This window comes from Perca fluviatilis, chromosome 22 (assembly GCF_010015445.1).
Source record: "Perca fluviatilis chromosome 22, GENO_Pfluv_1.0, whole genome shotgun sequence".
Lineage (NCBI taxonomy): Eukaryota > Metazoa > Chordata > Actinopteri > Perciformes > Percidae > Perca > Perca fluviatilis.
The window spans coordinates 21,042,442-21,066,583 of NC_053133.1; the positions used below are offsets into that span (position 1 = coordinate 21,042,442).

Here is a 24,142-nt window from a genome sequence, read left to right on the forward strand (position 1 = left end):
GCCTTCCATTTACTCCGCAGGACGTCCCACGGCTTGTTGTAAGGGACATTCTAAAACGCTTAACGTGAAAAAGCTTAACGTGGTTTAATGTATCTAAACAACGATCAATCATCACCAGATGTATCATGTTCATATCTTGTCATGAACACTTAAGCCTGTCAAAAAAACTAAATCGAAATCCAACGATTATAGAAGTTATCTCACGTTAATGTTTTCTTCATCATTGTGTCAGATAACGTCCATAATATTTGGACATTGGGTTAGATTTGACCGTTTTCAGTGGTTATGAGGGGTAATATCAGAGAGAAATTTGGTGATGATTGATCATTGTTTAGGTACATTCAACATTAAGCTTTTCCATAATGAAGCAGAAACGCTTAATGTTAAATAATGTCCATAATAATTGGACATTGGGTTAGATTATTTGACAGTTTTCAGTGGTTATGAGGAGCAATATGAGAGAGAAATTTGGTAATCATTGATCATTGTTTAGGTACATTAAACCACGATAAGCTTTTTCCTCGCCATAGGGCCAATTGATGAAGAAAACATTAACGTGAGATAACTCTCAACTCAACTCAACTTTATTTATAAAGCACTTTCAAAACCACAAGTGGAACCAAAGTGCTGTACATAAGGTATAAAAACATAAAAACCTAAAAAACAATACAAACAAAACAAACAACTTACAAAGCATTATCAAATGCTAAGGAAAACAAGTGAGTTTTAAGAGCACTCTGAAAACCCCCCAGAGAAGGACAGGTTTTTACAGAGAGAGGAAGGTCATTCCAAAGCCTAGGAGCTGCAACAGAGAAAGCCCGATCACCTTTACACTTTAAGCGCGTTCGTGGAACTACAAGAAGTGACTGATCATTTGATCGCAGAGATCTGCTGAATTGACATTGGCTGATTAAATCAGTAACATACTCAGGGGCTAGACCATGCAGGGACTTAAAAACATACAACAGCGCTTTGTAATGGATTCTGTATCGTATGGGTAACCAATGTAGTTTCATTAAAACCGGAGTAATGTGTTCTCTCTTCTTAGTACCAGTTAAAAGTCTGGCAGCTGAGTTCTGAACGAGCTGCAAACGGGACAGAGAAGCCTAACTTCTATAATTGTTGGATTTTGATTTAGTTTTTTTGACAGGCTTAAGTGTTCATGACAAGATATGACCATGATACATCTGGTGATGATTGATCGTTGTTTAGATACATTAAACCACGTTAAGCTTTTTCACAAAGTGATGGTTCGGAGTAATTCACCCTAGGGTCCTTTGCACCATGACCTCGAGCCAAACACCCCCCCAGAAGCTTTTTTCACCTGGGTCGAACATTGGGAGAGTTAGCGTAGAGTAGCGTTATCAACTGAATAGCTTAGCGCAGGGGCTAATGGACCCACGTTTGTATCTCGTAAGTTACCCCACTAATAATGCCCGAAATGATACCAAACGTCTACAAGTAGTACAAATAAGTTATGTACTCATAAAACGAAGGATTGGAAAGTTTGTAAGTACACCAGAAGTTTATGAACACTTGCCTGCTCTCTTCTGCTCTCTGTTGCTGCTGCTGCTGCTGCTACCTGCAGTTAGACGAGCGCTTAGGGCCGTCTACAAATTACTACACCGAAAAGAGATACAACAAAAATATTTATTCATTTAATGATTAAATAAGGTAATGTCTCCAAACTTACCTCAATTATTACTTGTCTCCTGCTAGTTATACTACAACACTTACTTTAAAAAAAAAGTTTAATTAATAAATATTTTTGTTGCATCTCTTTTCGGTGTTGTAATTTGTAGACGGCCCTAAGCACTCGTCTTACAGCAGCAACAACAAAGAGCAGAAGCCAGCAGGCAAGTGTTATTTACATAAACTTCTGGTGTACTTACAAACTTTCCAATCCATCGTTTTATGAGTGCATAACCTATTTGTACTACTCGTAGACATTTGGTATCATTTCGGGCATTATTAGTGGGGTAACTTACGAGATACAAACGTGGGTCCATTAGCTCCTGCGCTAAGCTAAGTTATTCAGCTGATAACGCTACTCTACGCTAACGCTCCCAATGTTCGACCCAGGTGAAAAAAGCTTCTGGGGGGGTGTTTGGCTCGAGGTCATGGTGCAAAGGACCCTAGGGTGAATTACTCCGAACCATCACTTTAAGTGTTTTAGAATGTCCCTGTCGTAACCTTTGTTGGTCATTTCCTTCGCGAGCTCCTGATAAATTATGGCGTTTCTTAGATTTTTGCTATCTAAAATAGCCATTATATTTTTCTGGTAAAGTAAATTTAAAAAGTATCTTGTCTCCTCGTTTGTCCGCTTACATCTGTTTGTGTTGACACCTGTCATGTGTGCAAACAGAGCGGAAATACTGGGCGGAAATGAACTGAAACTAATTCTTCTTCGTTTTATTGCGGGTTGCAACCATAAAATGACCTAAAACTTAATCGCAATTCATTGTTTATTCGGCAAATAACGATTCCATCAGCGTTTATCGCATAAGCCGTATATCGATCAAGAGAAAATCTGATGAGACCGAAAGTATTTTCTTTGAGTCGATATTCATGAAATTCAATCGGATTTTACTGTTTCCATAAGGCATTTTTCATTCGATATCACTTAATTCGGATAAAAACGCGTGGATGGAAACATAGCTAGTGAGGGTAACAGTGAGCCAGCATGCACAATATCGGGAACCTGAAATCAAAGCGGCTAAATGGAATTCAGTCATCAGTCAATTAATTATTTACAAGTCAAATTACATCTGTTAAAAAAGGCCTATTGTTTGACTGGCTAAAGGTTTTGACTGTAGTGCTGCAATTCTCACATGACCTACTGTTCAAAACAAATTTGTGTTAAACTCTGCCGGATGACTCGATTAAGAAGGTTGAAAATCTGCAACTTTCTCTCTTTAGCATTTAGCTTAGCACAGGGACATTGCAACTATAGACAACACTGGCTACTAAACCACATAGAAGTGGTTGCTGTAGGAGTACTTAGTTCAGTGGCTTCAAAACAGTCCACAAGCAGGGCGCCCGGATGGCTCAGTTGGTAGAGTGGGCGCCCATATATAGAGGTTTACTCGTCGACGCAGCGGGCTGGGTTCGACTCCGACCTGCGACCCTTTGCTGCATGTCATTACCCCTCTCTCTACCCTTTTCTTATCTTCATCTGTCCTGTTGAATAAAGGTCTAAAAATGCCCCAAAAATAATAATAATAAAAAAACAGTCCACAAACGGGTGATGTCACTGATGCTACGTCCATTATTTTCACAGTCTATGATCACAGCCTGCTGTTTCAGTATTTCAAGTACAGCCCCTTTTTAAATATTAAAAATGTCAACATTTTATGTTTACTTGTTCAGTATTTAACCAAATCATGAATTCTCCTTAACCCTACCAAAGTGTTTTAGTAGCGTATGGGCCTAGAACTTTTTATATTGCAAAAATCCACCCCAACCATCTACCTATGACTTCTGTGGTATTCAACACTTGTAGACTGGATGAAAAAATGAGACCATAATCCAAGCAGCAGTTATGTGCAAAACCATTAAGTGCTTTTGTTGTGTTAAAATGTTTTGAGGAGACAGGTTTGCTGATGCTATAGGTTTTGGCTATGGTGTGACTTATTCTCTTCCACATGATATAGAGTTGCAGCAAGAAGGTCATGCGGAGTCAACAAGGTTTTCCTGTGTTTCCAGCTTCTCCCATCATGTTACATGTTGGAATGAATGAATACAGTAGTAAGAACAAGACTGAACTGAGAGAGCAGAGGGGAAAGAAAAAGACTAACCCATAAGAATGTGTCTGTTTATCTCGGTTAGCCCCCTTATGTACTCACAACCTGTCCAGGGTATTTCCATGACTTCTGCCCAGTACATACTGGGACAGACTCCAGCCCCACAGCATCATGAAAAGGATTAGAGAAAATAAATGCGTTGTGTGTGTGCATGTGCTGGGTTTGAAAGATCAAAGAGTGACATCAAATTCATTAAGTTGCTTTTCTGTCAGGCTCTAAACAGTCCTCTCTCTCAGTATCCCACCATGTTATTAGAAGCATCCAGAAAGACACAGAGGAAGGAAATAGGAAAGCTCTATAACTCAAATTGCCACCCTGCGAATGCATCTCAGACTGAACATGATCAGATAGAGGGAGGACATTACCATTTCTATTACAGCTATTTTGCCTTCAGCAATGCAGTCTATCGTCTGTCTCCGTGGAAATAATCATTTTTTTTCCAACAGTAAAAAAAGGGCGTTTTTTCATTGATTCGAAAAAAAAAAAAAATCTGGAATACATTTTAATTCATAGAAAATGTGTTATTTTCAAGAACTTGTTTGCATGCATGTTCATTTCTCTCTCCGTGTGTCTCTGTGCAGCCAAGAATAGCATTTTGAGTCAGAGGCAGTGGTGGAGCCAACAGTGAATGGGAGGTCCACCTCAGTCTTATGCTCCATTAGCAGTCAGTGTGTAATAGCACGGGTGGACATGTGTTCAGTACAGATAACAGAGAAGTGGCTGAGACTGTGACAGAGAGAGACAGCCCTAACAGACTGGCCCTGATGTTCCAGCACCAATGACATGTCTGCCTCGTTGTCTCCCTCTCCCTTTGAGAGTCAGCCCATTTCAAATACCTGTAGGTATGACCGAGCCAAAGAGAAAGATGGCGAAAGGGCAGAGAAAGCTCTTTGGGCTGGATATTATCTGGTTATATTGCAATTATTAGGCCAGGCTCTGACTAATTGATTTAACAGCTTTATGCATTTTTTCCCCTCATTCAACCCAGGCAGCTTCTGGGACTACTGGATTATGCAGTCTGCACTGAGGCCTTGCTGTTGCTTTATTCACATCGAAGCTTATTCATATTAGATTTCTGTTATGCCATTGCTTTTGACAACATGCCCTCATGGATCCACTCAAACTAATTTTGGGCTTAAATATTTATTGTGAGGGTATTAAATCGGGAAAATCCTAACAGTAAAATAAAGGTTTGTTAAAAAGACAACGGTCTTCATAAGTCAGTGAAGATGTTTTAAGTGCAGTATTCAACTTGACATTTCTACCAGTCTGCATGGAACCACATACACTGTCATTTAAAAGGAAATTACTGAGTGATACTAGTGCACGGTCCATTGAGTCCACTGAGTATCAACACCCTGGCCTGCACCACATTGCAGCGAATGCTTTTGTTGTTTTCTGGTCCATATGGTTGAGTCTCAGTGGCTCCTAACATGGGCAGCTCTGAGTTCATAAGCTCCCATAACCCTCGTTGCCAAGACATTGCAAAGAGCCAAAGTCAGCATGTAGCTGGGGATGATTTGAACATCTTGCAGGCCAAAGAAACATATACTTTGAGCTCTTGTCTTTTAAAATATGACTCAATTTTATGTCTAATTCCTGTAAAGTGAAATGTATAATGTTTTAAATCTACTATAAAGACTAGACTGATATACAGTACATTTCCACTAGTTGAATTGCGAGGTTGGTCTGCCACCACTTTGGTCCAGACTGATCTCAACATCTATGAGATGGATTGCCATGAAAGACTCTTAGTCTTGTTTTTCAGTGGTTTCATAGTGGTATATATTGTACTGACTAGTTTAAACATCAACCAAATGCCAAATATTAGGCGGTATTCAATGCTGACAGCTGTCACAAGGCATTGACAGTGCTTCTGTGACTAAAACTGTGTTCAGCGTGAATGTGAAGTGAAATTTGACCTTGTGTTACAGTGCCCATTTTAAACTTGCACTGATGTGTCTTTGCCCTAATTCATGCCGCATAGTGCATATTTGTGTCTATGCCTTCGTTCTATTGACTTTGTATGCAGCTATGAAAAGCTACCAAAATGAGTCCAAAAGACTTTTTTGTCTGCTTTATCTCCTTCCATGTGTCCCTGCTCTTGTGTCAGATATTTTCAAAGATATTGACCCATGATAACAAAACTAATCTTCCCATTTCCATCTGCAAGTGTGTGCAAGTAAAAGCAACGTTTACCTAAACTGCAAACATAAGCAGCCAGCACACATTGCACAATACCAATGAAGACAGTTTTTACAATGATGGAAAACCCAAGCAGGTCCAACAAGAAGACTCTGAAGAATGGTTTGGATGGATTTACTTACTTACTGTTTTAGACCTACAAAGCTTAAAATTGATTAATTAACACAGTGTAGATGGGCTGCATTGGAGTTTATCGAAAGAGACAAACAGAATGAGTTGAGGAAAACACTTAATTGGTCCTTAAATGGGAGCGAACAAAATAAATAACATGTCTGTTAGCCAGAGGACATGGTAATTAATTGAGTTTACATTTGCTGTACATGAATTTACATTTACATATTTACATTTAACTGTCCTTAAAGGGAGTAGTTTATACATAACTATAACTTATACGGATATACTGTAATACAACAAATGCATTTGTTTTGCTGGTTTGATCAAAGTGGCTACTTTTAAGTACCAGCACACTAAAATTTGTTTAAAACTGGACATATTCCAGTGGAGCAGAGATAGGCGTCAAAGTTCAGGAGTTAGGTCCAGGTCACATTAATTAGCAGTGACAGAAACAATTTATTCCAAAAGGATGTGGGTCAGGAATACACATCAGGACATATTGTAGGGTCGAGGGGGTGAAGGAGCTTGTTGGTTAATTGGCAATATCCTTTAAAATTGTGATTATAATTGGCTTCAATTGATATTTTTTTTGGGGGGGTTTGAGTGGACATTTCCACAATCCACACTGATATTTGCTACTAACACAACACAACAAGCAAAGTATTCCTTTATAACTCCTCAAAAAAAGTACAGATTCGATACAGTATGTCATGGCGATGGTTGATGTGGAGCTGCAGGTTAATTGTTCCCAGGGAGGTTTCTTCCTGTGATATTTAATACAACATATGTTACATAATGAAACATGTCAGTTTAATCAAAGGCTGTTGAACTCTTTTGTGTGTATCAGCACTTTAAATTTAATTAGCCATCTCAAAGGAAACCAAATATATTGAAGTAAAAGCCGTCTCAGCTTCCCCGTGTAAGATTTGTTTGTTTGCAGCTTTATTGTAGCACAAACCAATGCACTTTCTTCTTCTATAAGTACATTTCCAGCAGGCTAGACAGTTACATATTTTGTTTGGAATGTAACTATATTTGGCAATAAGTGAGTGTAACTCTCCACATCTACTGAAAGACAGTGTTGACATGATTAACCCTTACACACATACATCATTGGAACTATACTCTCTTCCATTCAGTAAATGGGTGAAAATGATTAAAATCAATGTTTTTGTTAATAATAAATATATGCTTCCTCCATACATTTGCTCAAAAAGATTTCTTTTATTCCACACCAGCCTTATTTAAAGTTTGTAATGTTGATTTGTCATTTAAATGATGAACTTGCAAATATTACAGTCTTAGTGACTATGCTGCTTTGTTACAGTAACGTTAGCTAGCAAGATAAAGTAGGGTAATAGGATTACAATATCAGATACTATAGGCTACTCTTACACATGATGTTCTCAAATGTAAATGTTTGTAACAGCTACAAATGTTGGGATGTTAATATCTTCTGTGGTACAAAATACAGATAATATCAAATGTAAAATTCTCTTGCTGTGTTGAATAATGTAGCGGATTGGTGTGGTGTTGCCCACAGTAAATACTATGTATTGTATATACAGACACAAGTACCTTGGGATTACTTTACTTCATTAACTGCAGAGCTTGACAAATAATTTGGACTCATAGTTTTGTAGAGAACATATTGCTCAGGCACAATTGCACTGTGCAAATGTTGATGCAAAGTGCAGTACAGTATGTGCTACAACCTGTAATTCTTACCATCTCTAATTGTAATGCATATGACAGGATTACATTTTATTAGATTTTTTCCACTTTCCTGGTTAACCAAGGGTGGATAGAACAGTAAAACTTCAAAATAAATGCATTGGACAAACTCTAGTTAAAAACAACCTTTTAGTTATAAGAAATAGAACCATCTTTGTTAATATAAGTAGTGTCATTGTGAAGAAACATTCATCGTGCCAGTGCATTACCAGGACTTGATGAGAAGTTATCGGTTGGCTTTGCCAAACTCGGTACTGCCGGCAGTTGTTGTAGGCATCCATTTTACACTCAGTAATTGTAGATGCTTTAAAAATAAGCCAGCTCCATCTGGTTTTCTTGGAAATAAGAAGCAAAGTGTATAAATGTTACAGCTTTTTAAGGAAACTGAAAAAAACTGCTCCCACAGCAAACAAAAACAGCTTTTGACTTTGTAATTCAAAGTATCGGCCACCCTGTGTGCTCCACACATCCCTCCAGCTAACTCAGATGTCTAGTCTGATGCGTCAGCAAAGGCAGAGAGCAGAGTGGGCACATGGAAGAGCAGAGAGACAAAGTAATGGGCTTTTAACTGGCTAAGAAACAAGACCCAAAAGTTTTGTTCCTTGGACTAATCACCTGAGGAACATGTTTAGATCCTTTCATTAAATTCTTAATTTATTTATGTATCTACCGATACAACTGTTCAATTAGTCATGGTAACTTGTAGGGGTTCTCTGCCACGTATCCCTTGTTGTCTTCCCGTTGACCATGAACTTGTTGTCCTTCCTGGTCAAAATTTGAAGATTACCTTTCTTGGCGCTTTTTCCCCAACGTTTTTGTTGTTTTATTTTATGCCTTTGATGCTTTTTTTTTTTTTTTTATTCATGGTCAATAAACCCAATTATAATTTAGAGGGAAAAAAAGAATTATCTTGACTAATAGTTATGATCAGAGGATGTTGACTGAATCACAGACTGGTTTATGTCAAAGTTTAGTCATGATACTGTTTTGAAACCATTTTCAACACCCAACATGTAGTGAAAGTAATCATTAATTTGACCTGGGAGATTGTTGTATGGCTACAATACAATGTACTTTCATGCATCCATGTTAATTTTGGGGCAATTTGGTTGAAAGAAACCCATATTTCTGATATATAAAACTTTGAAAACAGCTCAAATTTGACCCGAGGACAACAAAAGAGTTATTCTGCTTCCCCTTTTTCTCCTGTTTTGTGGTCAGTTTGGGAGCTTAGTATTGTCTTTCTGTTTGATTAGACCAATGAGTGTGGGCTTTTTGTTTATTATTTTAGCCTTGGAGACCCTGACACCTTATTTGCTATGCAATGTTAGTTTTATCTCTTTCAATCATTGTCCTGTAAATAAATGTCATTCATTGTTACACTTACATATTTCTGCAGTGTTTTCTTGTCATTTTGGTCACATTCAAAGGTTTTTGAGCAAATGTATTATAACTTGTTAGTATATTATTCCCTGTGTTCCCCTAGATGTAACATCTCATACAATTTAGTCAGAAGTAGAAGGGAAGTTTTGAGCCCAGCAGTTATAAAGGGCAAAGTCCATACAATAAATAAAAGATATACTTTATCTGACGATTTTAATTCACTGGATTCAGTGTTGTCCTTTAACGTTCAGGCCCAATGGCACTTTGTCCAATCCAAATCTAGTATTAAACCTGCATATTACATTTTGAATCCTCTGTTACTGTTATTGTACTTAAATAAAGTCATAAATAACAACCAGTGGAAAAGGGCAGTAGGCGTTGACATAAAACGACAATCATGCTAACATTACCTAAACGTTTTCTACTGCAATTAGAATGTAGCGAGGTTAGATAAATGGTTAGATAAAGGTTTTGCATGAGAGCTAGCATTGAAATGGAGCCGGCATTCAGAAACTAACTCTAGCCACCACCCTTCTGTACTACTGTATATTATATGTTAATCGGGCCTTTACACTTTCCTGTATTGGTTACAAATAAATATACCCCAGACAAACAAAACAATATCACTATTCAGCCATTTTCAAAATCATATTATACACATGGGAACTTCTAAAGGGCTTGCAAGATGTTAAAGCTTAGTCAAATGGTGCACCAGTTTATCCACTTTTGAACACAAACCAGCTTGCAGTGTTAAGATGCTGGATGCCTGTCCTCACAACTGGCATAAATCACTGTGCACATGCCTCGTCCAGATGGAAGGATTTAATCACATGGGAAAGGAATGAAACAAAATAAGGGGGAAGTCAGTCTTCTCAGTCTTGGAGGAGGGTGATAGGATATGATTTCTGGACGAGGAGCGCTAGCACGAATGTGAGTAATAAACAGGTGTAGGGAAGACAGGACACAAAAATGGAATAGGTCATTTCCATCCAGATGTAAGCTGTCAGAGGGTTTGTCTTTTCTGGTACATGGAGGGACTAATAATGTGGTTGGGGCCACTTCCTGTTCATCAAAAACTCCTCTCACACAAGGTTCTTTCTTTCCAGCATTAGGTGGTAAAATTGCTTCAAATAGGCGGTCAGGACTACAATGTGCATGAAGTGTATTAGCATGCAGTGTGGCACACGACGCAGTCTCATCAGCTTGTCAAACAAAATTACAGGTGCAGAATACACAGTGAATCATTCATCACCTCACAATGTCCTCCCTGGTCTCCAACTGCTTCCTTTTTGTTTAGCCGTGGTGCTCTATTGGAGATTCACCCAATCAATGTAATTGTGGGTGATTGCTTGATTCAATCCAGTGCCTCCTTACAATCGCTGCTACGATCAATGGCCTATGCTCCCACTTTCCTGCTGTCACAGTAAAGGATTATCCAGGCACGCTACAAGAAGATAAATTATTTTAAGTGAAGATTTATCTGATTATTTCTGAAGGATTGAGCACTTTTATACCTGTGGTACAGTGCTTTTGTTACCTCTTATGTTAGGCATTATGAATTGGCTACATTATTTAACAAGCCATACATAAAGAAAATCTTGATTAATATTGGAACTCAAGACTTCTTCCTCTTTAATTGCCTCTGCTGTCTTTTCACATTCAATATGTATTGGTCACAGAGAATGAAGTCTTTGTTTTTGTATTTAATACTACATTTGTCTCTGTGGTTTTACTGCTTTTGAATAATTCTCCTCATAAAGTATTTCACATTGGATTACATAGTGTTAGCTTTTAGAGTTCAGAAACAAAGGATTTGACTGCTCAGCATTACACTGGAATCTATGTGTGATACGTGTAGCTTTTTTTATGATGAGCTTTGTAATAACTGTGTGACATTGATCGCCAGGGGTTGTGCTATTTATGGACCAGTGATTATCGTCAGTGAAACTTTGAACTTGTCTTAAATTATGAAAATAGATTTAAGAAAGTTGCGATCGAGCTAAATAAAACTTTGTATCTGCTACATTGATCATATGTGATTTATTCGAGTCAGTATTTGGAAATCCTCTCATTAGATTTTTTAATAAAGATGAACTTTGATGCCACAGACAGCTGTGCGGGGCTCTGTCTGAATTCTCCTCCCGCGCGCTGACAGACTGCTAATCCTCCCTTCTCATATCAGCTTCTTCTGAAATCACGGCTTAGTTTTCATCAAGCTGGGCCGGTTGATGGTAATGAGCTTGGCATTTTCAGAGCCACACTGATACGAGTTGTAGTACATAACACTGAGGAACTTGTTTCCCTAAATATCCGTCACATAGGTTGTATTTATACAGACACATACAATTTTCTATTTTAAATTTCTGGAATCTTTAAAGTCAAACCACTTCTCTGAAACTGCTAATGGATTGAGCAACCAGTAATAAAAGCATGTATTAATCTTAGGGGAGATAAGTAGTTGCCGCTATTTTTGGAGCATATTGAAATGTCGACTGGCTGCGTCTGTGACTCCTTTTTCTACTCTTAGATAATAAACAATGTATTAACACAGCAACATCATATATCAACATGTATTGTATAAGTGCGATTTGTCTCTGTATTTGCAGCCAGGGCAGTGGGTGTCAGCCTGCGCTTCTGCCACAGTTGTGAGCAGTAGCAATGGCCTAAGCTGTGCTGATGGATGGCTTGGCTGCAGGCTGCCAGGCGCTGGTGCTCGCCTCGGCTCCCACCGACGCAACGCGACCCTTTTGCCCAGGGGTATGGTTTAGAATGCAGCTATTAGAGCAGTCCGGAAGATTTCCAGAGCTCATTATAGTCAAGTGTTGAAAACACACACACACACACACACACACACACACACACACACAGGCAGTTCCACGTATGTGCGCACAAACACAGCGGCCACTTAGGATGCAGGTCCATGAGCACTGAGGGCAGAATTCACTGGAGCTTCACAAAAAATAAGAGGTGAAAACCACAGTCACCATGGTGTGTTCGGAAACATTTACAGAAAATTGCTCGCATTTTACACAAAACTGAGACAATGAGACAATTTTACAATTTTAGAACGGCGGCATCATTATAGAGGAAGCAGATCTGCAGCAGATTTTCTCCTTAGGCAGGATGGGTTTTTAGGACTATAACAGGTGCACTGTCAGATTTTGTGCCCGTTAATTATGTTTGCTTGCGTAAGTAGAGCTTGTAATTTTGTTTGCTTCTTCCAAAGACATTCACAGCTTCTTTTGCATTCACTGGAGTTATGTAAAGGAATAGATAATGTCAGTGCTGAAAGGCGAGAGTATTGCTTAAATGGGTTTGTAATGACAGACGCTGCTTATAATGGCACCATTTAAAATAATGGCTGTAGAGTTTTCCTAATTCAGTTAAATCCATTTTGATTCAAGGATAAATGCTACTATACATGTATTAACAATTATCATACTACAATAAACCGGTGTATAGTATTTTCTCTGCCAATATCTCTAAAGCACATACAATGCATTAGTTCATATGCTTATGAATTTTACCAGAGAGTCGGACAGGAAGCACAGAGCCACCGAACAATTAAGGGTTTAGTGTCTTGTTCAAGGAGACATTGAGAGAAGTTGACACTTGCTGGTAAACTGGAGACCACCTTTAACCCAAAGCCTGTCCCAGTTATAGGGCTGCACAATTAATCGCAATTTTATCGGAATGGCAATATGGATTAGTGCAACATCCAAATTGCAGGGGGGCAGCAATATTTGTTAAAGGCAAAATATGTGTCAAACCATTCTGAATTAAGTATTGTAGTGCAAAAAACAAATCACATATATCATCATTATAATCATAGTCACAATATAATCATTTTAAATGTGATATTTTTCAAGGAAAATGAGAATAATGATACAAAAAAAGTTCATACCCTCCAATATTGTGACTCATTGCAATCGCAATATCAGTAAAAATAATCACAATTAGATATTTTTCTTCATATCGTGCAGCCCTTCCCAGCTATGAGCATTACTGAAGAAGAGCCAAGACACTGCAGTGATACTATATAGTACTGAATGTCCATTCATATATTTCCATTTTTTACTACTATAATTCTTTCACATGCTGCTCTCCAAAAAATATATTACACATAAAATCAATTAGCACCAGCAAATAGATTTTGCATGGACTGTACTTTAATGCCACCTGCATTATGTTTTATTATCAGCACAATGAGGCATTAATGTTCACTGTTAACCGTTCTCATTTATTTTCCCAACAATGGAAACCAAAGCATGATTAACATTGTATATATGTATGAAACTCACAGCAGCTGGTTAAAGTGGCTTTAATCAATATTTTTGAAATCGTGTGAAAGGGGTCGTTGGTGGTGATGAATCTACAGAGAATTATCAGATGAATCTGAAGCTCCCCTCAGCTTTACAGAGCTTTATACTGACTTCCAGCTCATCGATCAGCTGTCCGGCTGCAACTTTACTGTTTTTGTTTGCTTTCACTGCTCTTATAGTGTTGTTTTAGGCCACAGCAGGCAGCTGTTTTCAGCAAAGAGGCTCTATAAACCCACTCTACACTAACTGCTCAGCACAGCAGACATACAGTATAACGTTGGTAACTAGCTGGTGAACATAGTGGAGCATTTAGCATTTCTGTGATTAAGCTGCTTTTTTCCTCCACTGATGGCTGCAGAATTAGTCAAAGTACAGGACTGTTGGCTCGAGCACTTAGAGTTCCTGCAGTGGTCCTGTTGTGGACAGTAAATCCAAGACACATTTCACTCCACAGACAAATCAAAGGGGAGTGTTGATGCATTGTGGGAAAACAGGTAAAGTAAGAATCTGCAGGAAAGTTGCTTACAACGTCCAATGTGTGTAGATTATTCCCTGGCTCCTCTCCAAACTGTCACTCAGCTCTTTGTTGACTTACCCAGCTGTAATGAGAAACACTCAGCCATGGCCACCCCGAGAGTCCAGTTAGTTTTTTGATTTATTGAAATCCACTGCTGGCCTGTGCTGAGTCACCAGCTCTGTGGTGAAAGCCAGACTGATACTTCACAGTTCCTGTCCCTGCTTTGACTCTATTTAGTATCATCATACTGTCAGATATTTTTCTTTGCCTCCATGCACTGTGTAGTAGCAAAGGGTGCAGTCATTTATCCAGCAAAGCTACAATCGACAGGGGACACTTGAGTTGGACAGCTGATGTATAACTAATCATTATTACGCTTATAAATCAACAGCTTTTTCAAACTTTAAACAATATATATATCAACAAACCATATATTTATGTATTCCCCATCCAATTATTTTTTAAGCGAGTGTGAATGCCAAGTTATTTTCCACCAATATACTTAATGTACCACAGTTTAGTAATTTCTCATCATAAAGCATTGGATGACATTAGTCCAGCTGGCTTTGGTCCTTCCACAAAACATATCACGCAGCATTAATTCAGGCTTTCTGGAGCCTTTTGTAAAATCATTCTGAGCCTTTATTTTTTTAAATATTGTGCAAATAACACTGGGATATAACTAAAAATACACAGAGCGCAGATAAAAGAAGACCTGCAGAGCCCTGGCTCATATAATTTTCATTAATTTGCAAATTTGCAACAGTGATTTACTGGGAACATTTAGGAAGAGTGTGAGTGCTGGGAAATGTAAAGGTGATGGGTGTCGTAGTACTTGAACTCAGTGTGGACTTTCATGACTACAATGTTTCCCTAATCTTAGTCTCGCATTGCCAGACCATCCACACGCTGCAGAGCGGAGGAGGGTCTGGCCAGTCTACACAGCGTTCGGGGATGGGAGAAAAACCTGCTCTGGTTTATTGGCATTTCTTTGTTTGAACCAATTACAATCGTCATGGGCGGTGCTAAGATACGCATGAGCCGCTGCAAAATAGTCGTGCGAAAGAAAACTCTGATTGGACAGATAGTCTAGCTAGCTGTCTAAATTTACCCTGCAGAGATCTGAGGAGCAGTCAACTATAGTCATCATAAATCCACTGGAGTTTAAAATTCCAACACAAAGAAAGAGGAAGGAAACGGACATTGGCGAAAATACATGCATCTGGCGGAATTTCCTGCAGCACCGGAGCGATCCTGGAAGTGGAATGTCAAGGATATAGACTACCCTAATCTTAACCAAGTTTAGTTATCTAAATTAAACTACATAGATATTATACAGGCAGAACAAGAAAACAAGTGGAACACAATGAGTGGAAACGTTTGGCAAATACATTATGTTCAGTATGAACATTGTGCATATGGTGTGTATATGAATGAATGTACCTGTAAATGTAGATTTTGATCTAAAATGTGATCTGAAAAACAATCTAAGAGGCATTACGCGTTCTCCTATTCACCTGAAATGGCTGCATGTGAATGTACAAGTATTAACAATGATGAAACATTTATCCAAGCAATAAACTGATTGCCATGATTGTCTCATAAGTATGTCCGTCTCCACAAGTATAAATTGTAGTATAAGTAAATGGTAAAATATTATGTTTTTTCATGACTATTCAAAATGATATACACTCTTTTGATGTGGTATAGGAATAATGTAAGTCCACGCTATCAACAATGATTTACAATACTGTATATGATATACAGTTTACAACAAATGTTGGTCTCATTTTATTATTATTTAAATAATTATCCATTTTTGTGCAAGGTTATGTCTGACTACTTAATTGTTATATTTACTCACTTCACTGTTTTAGCGCACCCAACAATTGCATATTCTTTCTAGATAATTAAATAGTAAAAATCATACATTGCCACCATTGTAGGTGCCATAAGACATTGGTCTAATAATATAATATAAAAAGCAGGTGCTTCTGGTGGCTGCAGATGTGCTTAAAGGTATTAAAAGATCAAACCTGAAGGACAGTTGTTTAGTAATTGTATTTACGTCATCATTATCAACCCACTTTTCAAATATCTTCAATAGCTAAGACTAATAAACATATTAGTTAAATCTAATTAGAGCTTGAAAACACCACAGTTGCTTAATCCTGCTTAATTCAACACCAGCACTTTGTTTGGACTTTAATTTGTGTGGTGTTTTAAGTGTTAATAGCTGCAATGTTGAGATTGATGCTTCTATTATGTTATGGCTGAAAGAATGAAAGCATGATTATTTTATAGCTTATCTTTTCTTGTCTGTTATGATTCCATTTCCACCACAGTGCAAGTCTTGGCAAAGACATATGCTTAGAAGCCTTATCAGAGCTTCCTTTCAGCCCTAGGCCTTTGTAGAAAAATCTCTCTCTGCACTTGCTTCTTCCACTCGCTCCATCTTCTTTTAGCCGGCATCTCTGGAACATTGATGATAATCGCTAAAACCTTAGACATATGCCAGCACCGTCACAATCTCTGGACATCCTGTTTTTCCATGTTGACCACATAAACATCTCTCCTCTGTCCCGATGCTTACACAAGTTGTCAAGTAGTTATTAATCGCTTTCAGACAAGATACTTCAAAGTCCTCATTTGTTAACCTTCATTTGTCATAGACTCCCCAAGTTGATCCCAGGCAATTACTCATTGTTGAAGATGGGAAGATGAGCAGTCCATAATCAAGCAGAGTTAAGGAACTCTTTGTGATTGATAGTGAGTTGTCATTAATTGCAAAATAATAAAGGCGCAGCGTGCCATAGGGATGCCTGACAGGCAATGGAATTGAGAAAAGATGAATTAATTACACATTTTCTCATTGAAACAGTCTACGGACCGCATTGGCTCTACTCACTCATTTTAAGTGCTTGCTTTATGTCCTTGAGAAAGTTTCTTTTTTAAGCTGTGCTGCCTGCGGTGAATCAGGCCTCACAAAAGATACAGTTTGATGCATTCAGAAATCGTGTTTGAGCTCCTTTTTAACCAACTCAAGTAGATTCTGTAAGCATGACAACCAAAGACAAGTCAGGGAAAATGCTGAATAAATGAGGTTTTGAAATGATGATTGGAATTTTTCTTTTTTCCATGTGTATTAACTTTAATCAAGATTAATGATTTATTTGTCAGTCAACAAATGGTATCCAGTATATTACTACAAACAGCTCTACTCTGCAACTGAATCTTTAAACTTTTTCTTTTAAGATGACAATTAAAGAAAGGAATTAAGGAACAATATGAGAACATTTTTCCCAAAGAAATCCACTGCCACATAACACTGTGAAGACTGCTGCCTCAAAAATACCACACAATTATCCTTTTAATTTCTTATAATAACTTTGCAGAAGTGATTTTTGGGGAAAGAATGGCATCAACAAGATTTCTTCACCATGCTGCATTAACTGTCGGTGTTGTGATTTTCTCAGGAGGAGGTGTTAGGAGAAACAGTTCATTAAAATCTAAGCACACGCTGAAACACAAAAGAGATATCACCTTATGTTCTTCAGATTGACAATCAATGAGCACCAAACTAGTTCCCTGGAGAGCTGTGCTGCAATGCCTGGATGTCAAAACATGTAAAGTCGGGCTGTGGATTGTTGCCAAAATATCCCACATTATCTCAAAAGGCTAAGCAGCAAATTCTCTCTTTTCTTACTGAAATTTTTTACTTGAAAGTAGAAGTTCCAACTTGAAAAGGCATGCAGTTTGTTGGCCAACCTGAAAACCTTAAAGGTGTCATATCATGCTCATTTTTAGGTTCATAGTAGTATTTTGGTTTTCTACTAGAACATGTTTACATGCTTTAATGTTAGAAAAAAGACATTATTTGTTTCATACTTTCTGAAATGCTTTGTTTTAGCACCTGTCTCTTTAAGCCCCCCCTCCCAAAAAAAAGCCCATTCTGCTCTGATTGGTCAGTTTTTCCGGGTCTTTCACATCTGTGCTTCTGGCACCGGTCATTGCAGCCGGGAAATGACTGTAACGGCACTTTCTACCCAGTTGTGACATCACAACTGTACAGAAGTCCTGACGGCTCGTTTAAAGGCACAGTTTGTGAATACGGGCCTGTGTGCATTTGATGGTCTGTCAAGGTCAGATGTTGGAGGACACATTTTCATTCTGATCACAGTCCATCACTCTCCATCAACATCTTCCAAGTGAAAACAAGCAACTGCTTATAATAACTGTCTGTGAAGTGGAGAAGCACAACAAAGCATTAACACATTGCAGAATTATGTTTCATTGTTGGCGGATAGATGAATGAATCCGCTGTCTTACCAGAGACCAACTAATGAGTTGTTGAGGTTCCAAAAAGCAGAGAATTTCTACAAAGAAAAAAAGTCAATGGAAAAGACAGCGGGTTTGCATGGAGTTCAGCACGTCTTTCATTGTTGCATGACAAACAACTGAGGCACAGCAGGGGGCAAAGCAAATAGTAATGTGTATGCCAGGAGGAAGCGCAACGAGGAATACAAACTAGGATGAGAGCAAAGCCTTTAAAAGGAAAGAGGTTGAGGGAAATCTGTTCAATTATGTTGAGAAAGGTCAACTGTTGTGATGACAGATTGTTAGACATGCAATGAGAGTGCACATTATTAATAATCCATATATCTATATAATTAAGAGTCATGAATAATAATTGGTGAAATAAAACACACTGTATATGGCTTCATTTGGAATGCATCCCCTCAACCACATGCTCTTTTTTCATGTTTTTTACTTGGTGATTTCTATACTATGATACTGTAAAGCTCTTTGACTCACAAAGATATACACCAATGATTTTGACTTGACATGTAGGTCACACCTCTAGTCTCAAAAAAGTACTGCACTTGGTGTTGAAGAGCTATGATGGAAGAAATGAATGATGTGGAGAGTTTTGAAATAAATGGAGCCTCTTAAAATTAAATGTGATTTTTGTATTTTAGGTTACATGAGCTGCTTATTTATTAATGTTTCTACGATGCTATGCCTTTTTTCTCTTTCTTCTGCTTCACCTGGTGTGTGAAGGAAAGATACTGCAGGTCCTTCCTTCCTGTCCGACTTTACAATAAATAATTACAAGTAGACTGCACATACCAAAACTGATAACTCACTTATGTGCAATATCAATGTATAGCAAACTGTTCAATATCAATATTTCCCATGTGCAATAATATGAATTTAACAGCTCAGTCTGTCTACTTAATATATTTAGCTTTTAAAACGTATGCTACTCGTTATTTCACTATCCCATTTGCTGCTGTATCACTGCAAATGTTCCCGCTGTGGGACTAATTAAGGGTTATCTCATCTTATTTTTCCTCCCTATGCCCCCTATCGTTCTCACCTTTTTTTCATTACTCTCTTATTTCATCAAAAAATGTTTTAGTAATTTAAAAAAAAGTCTTTATTTGTCTTCTCGCAACTTTAAAAGTGCAGTTGTTTTCCTATCTATTGCATGATGTGTCCTTTAAAAAGAGAGCTTACTTCTGTAGTGTATGATGAAGGCTCATGCTGACTAACATCCCCCAGCACATGAAGGGTTTGAACTCTTCCCCTCAGGGAAGAGATACAAGTCCACCAACAGTTTTTATCGAAAAGCCATTACTACACTAAACTGTGCACTGAAATCACACACCTTATAAACACAATTGTGCATTATGCCAAATTATTATATTTATTTAATTTATTATTACAACTGTTGCAATACACAAAACTCTTTTACTCCTTAACTTTTTAACATGCATATGTTGATAATCATGTATGTGAGTTGCATGTGTGTGAATGTTAGATGTTAGATAAATATAAATAAAAAATAAATACATTTTGTAGTGCACCTGAATCTCATTGTATGTATCATGCAATGACAATAAAGGAATCTTATTACATTACATTACATTACATGTCATTTAGCTGACACTTTTATCCAAAGCGACTTACAATTAAGTGCATTCAACTGAGAAGGTCCAAACTCTAGACAACAAGTAGTAAGTGCAAGTACATTAGCTTTAAATAAGCTAAGCTACAAAGAAACAAAAGTGCAGGTTAAAGAGTTTTTTTTTTTTTTTTTAACCGAGGTGTAGTCGGAAGAGATGTGTTTTTAGCCTTCGGCGGTAGATGTGTAGGCTTTCAGCCATCCTGATGTCGGTGGGGAGCTCATTCCACCATTTGGGAGCCAGGACAGTGAACAGTATGGATTTGGTTGAGTGATTAGTTCTCCCTCGCTGTGGGGGGGCAGCAAGCAGTTTGGCTGATGCAGAGCCGGGGCGGGCGGGTTGGGGTATATGGTTTGACCATGTCCTGGATGTAAGCTGGGGCTGATCCGTTCATGGCCCTGTATGTAAGTACTAGTGTCTTGAAGCGGATCGGCGGGCAGCCACTGGTAACCAGTGAAGAGAGCGGAGGAGAGGTGTAGTGTGAGAGAACTTGGGGAGGTTGAAGAAAAGTCGAGCTGCTGCGTTCTGAATGAGCTGCAGGGGTCGGATGGCACATGCAGGCAGGCCAATCAACCAGCAGGGAGTTGCAGTAGTCTAGACGTGAGATGACTAGAGCCTGAACCAGAACCTGAGCCGCCTTCTGCGTTAGAAGTGAACGTATCCTTCTGATGTTATGCAGCATGTATCTGCACGATCGGGTGGTTGCAGCAATGTTGGCAGTGAAGGAGAGTTGGTCGTCGAAGTGTCACACCCAGGTTTCTAGCAGTCTGGGTGGGGACTACCACAGAGTTGTCGATTGTTATAGTCAGGTTTTGGGTAGGAGAGCCCTTCCCTGGAAGGAAAAGGAGCTCAGTCTTGTCAAGGTTGAGTTTCAGATGGTTAGTGGACATCCAAGAAGAGATGTCGGTCAGACAGGCCGAGATACGTGCTGCTACTTGGAGTGTCAGACTCAGGAAAGGAAAGAATTAGTTGGGTGTCGTCCGCGTAGCTGTGATAAGAAAAGCCCGCGCGACTGAATGACAGACCCAAGGGAGTTGGTATATAGAGAGAAGAGGAGGGGACCCAGGACTGATCCCTGAGGAACCCCAGTTTTGAGTGGGCAAGGCTCTGAGCTGGATCCTCTCCAAGTTACCCGGTAGGTTCGGTCTGACAGGTAAGATGTCAGCAAAGAGAGCGCAGAGCCTGAGACACCCAGATTCTGGAGTGTTGAAATGAGGATCTGGTGGTTCACTGTGTCAAAGGCAGCTGAAAGGTCTAGAAGGATGATGATGGAAGAGAGAGAGGTTGTTTTAGCAATGTGAAGCTGCTCAGTGACAGCAAGGAGGGCGGTTTCTGTTGAGTGGCCAGCCTTGAAGCCAGACTGGTGGGGATCGAGAAGGTTGTTCTGGTTGAGATAAGTAGAGAGTTGATTATAAATGGCACGCTCAAGAGTTTTAGATAGAAAAGGAAGAAGGGAGACAGGTCTATAGTTATTTACATCAGAGGAGTCGAGTGTTGGTTTTTTGAGTAGCGGGGTAACTCTTGCCTCTTTGAGGGCATCGGGGAAACAGCCAGTTGACAGGGAGATGTTAATGAGATGAGTGAGGAAAGGAAGGGAGGTCAGGAGCAATGGACTGGAGAAGGTGAGAAGGGATAGGATCCAGGGGGCGGTGGTTGCGGGGCAGAGGTAATCAAAGTAAGAATTTGATTTGGAGATAGAGGGGTGAAAGAGGCAAGAGTACTAGATGTGACAGATGGTAAGGTGATTTCAGAAGGTGTGGTGGAGAATGAAGAGCGTATATCATCTATCTTTTTTACAAAGTAGTTGACAAAGTGGATTGGTAGAAGGGAGGAGGGAGGAGGTGAAATGGGGGGATCTAGCAGGTTAGAGAAGATGGAGAAAAGTTTTTTGGGGTTTGAGTAAGCGGATTCAATTTTGGTTTGATAGAAGGAGCTTTTTGCTGCAGAAATAGAGGCAGCGAAGGAGGAAAGAAGAGACTGATAAGTAAGCAGATCATCTGGGTGTTTAGATTTCCGCCATTTCCTTTCTGCTGCCCGTATATTTGATCTTTCAGCACGTACTGAGTCAGATAACCACGGTGCTGGGGAGGACTTATGAGCCGGTCGTGAAGTAAGAGGGCAGAGAGAGTCGAGAGAGGAGGATAGAGTAGAGAGTAGAGTGTCTGCGGCAGCGTTGCGAGGCATGAGCAAGAAAGAGTCAGAAGGAGGGAGGGTAGCTAGAGAACATGCCGCCAGTGAAGAAGGAGAGAGTGAGCGAATATTACGGCGGACAGGTACAGTGTCTCTTGAGATATGGTTGTGAGCTTGTGAGAGTGGGAGAGAGTATGAGATGAAGAAATGGTCCGAGATATGGAGTGGAGTAACAGTGAGGTTGGATGTAGAGCAGTTTCTAGTGAATATGAGATCTAGGCGGTTACCAGCTTTGTGAGTGGGTGGTGAAGGAGAGAGTGAGAGGGCAAAAGAAGAGAGAAGGTGAAGAAAGACAGCTGACTTCTCTGTCTGGATGTTGAAATCACCCAGAAGTACCAGCAGAGGGCCAGTTTCAGGGATGTTTGAAAGAAGGACATCCAGCTACTCCAAAAATTCCCCCAGAGGACCAGGTGGGCGGTAGATAACAATGATGACTAGTTGCCCCGGATGAGTTATGGTGAAAGCATGAAGTTCAAAAGAGAGAGGAGTGAACTCTGGCAGTTGGTAGAGAGAAAATCTCCACTTGGGGTTAATGAGAAGGCCAGTACCTCCACCTCTCCCAGTGGGTCTGGGTGTGTGAGTGAAAGAGTAGGCAGAAGAGAGAGCAGCAGGGGTGGATGTGTTGGTTGGTGTAATCCAGGTCTCTGTGAGAGCAAGGAAGTCAAGGGATTGCAGGGATGCAAAGCCAGATATGAACTCAGTCTTGCGAGTGGCAGACTGGCAGTTCCACAGGCCACCTGCAACAAGGTGTTGTGTGTGTGTGGAACGGGTGGGATAGGTAAGAGTGGTGGGGTTGCGGAAATCTTGCGAGCTAATGCGTGGTTTGTAGTATCTCCGAGAGGACACGCGGACAGGAATGGAGAAGCAGCACATTTCCGGATTAAGTCACCAAGCAATGTAGGTCGGATATGAGATATCAGCCTACTTAACTTCCCACTTGGCCTCCCGCGAAGATCCTGCGTAGACTCCTTTGTCTTTGTCCTCCGAGTCTTCGTCCGACGAAGCTGCCGCTGAAGCTGCCGCTTCACGCAAATACCAATGTTAAATAAAAAGAGGGGACTGTGTTGGCTACCGGTGGGAGGCCACACCCTCGCTAATCAGTCAAAGCACCTGGGAGTCGTTAGGCCCCACTCCTAAAGTCACACTTCACACTAACTAGTTTCACTCTAACAAAACCACTAACTTTGCTCAACCAAAAACCAATTACAGCAAATACACAGCAGCAGCAATAGAAAGAAAGTAGAACAGTCAAAGAAGTAGCAGAAAACCCAAATAAAGTAAGTACTTAACTTAGTAGCTAGCTGTCCAGTAGTCAATTCCTTCAGCAATCAAAAGCACTCTTATCTTATTTGCATCAATGTTTCGGCCATTAATTAGTAACTATCTTGGTAAGAGGTATTTGTTCTGCTTTTCTAAGCACTGAATCTGAATTGGATTGTTGTTTATCTCACAGTTAATCGTCAGGTAACGTAAGGTATAGTCTATATCCACGACGTTCCACCTCCAGGATTGCTCGGAAGTGGAAATTTGGAAATTCTGCCCGGATGTCACTGTTTTCGGCCAGATGTCCGTTACCTTCCGCTTTCTTTGTGTTGTAATTTTAAACCCAGAAAATGTTTGAGGACTATGGTTAACTGCTCTTCAGATCTCTGCAGGATAAATCCAAAATAAATACATTTTGCTTGGAGGCTACAGTAAGTGGTGAAATTATTAAAGCCATCACTGGACCAAGCATCTTAAAAATACATATTGTTTTCTGTATACACATAAAGAAAATACAATCCCAGTTAGTGAATATGTCATCAGCACTGTCCGCCTGTATAATGTTGCACAGAAGCTAGTTTTCTAAGATGTAACATGCAACCAAGGTTTCAAATTTAGCTTTGCTTTAACGTTTCCTTCTCT

At 39.5% G+C, this 24,142-nt stretch overlaps 1 long non-coding RNA gene across 2 annotated transcripts in view; it reads left to right on the plus strand.

Annotated features, from left to right (window-relative positions):
- The window catches only part of LOC120552160, a 40,974-nt gene that overhangs the window by 10,841 nt on the left and 5,991 nt on the right, over positions 1–24,142 (plus strand). Inside the window, exon 3 of one of the 2 annotated variants that reach the window (XR_005637965.1) lies at positions 4,792–7,324. The exons of the other annotated variant lie outside the window; for it this stretch is intronic. This is a non-coding gene — a long non-coding RNA (uncharacterized LOC120552160). Of the gene's footprint in view, positions 1–4,791; positions 7,325–24,142 lie in introns of those variants that run through there. 2 annotated transcript variants of the gene reach the window in all.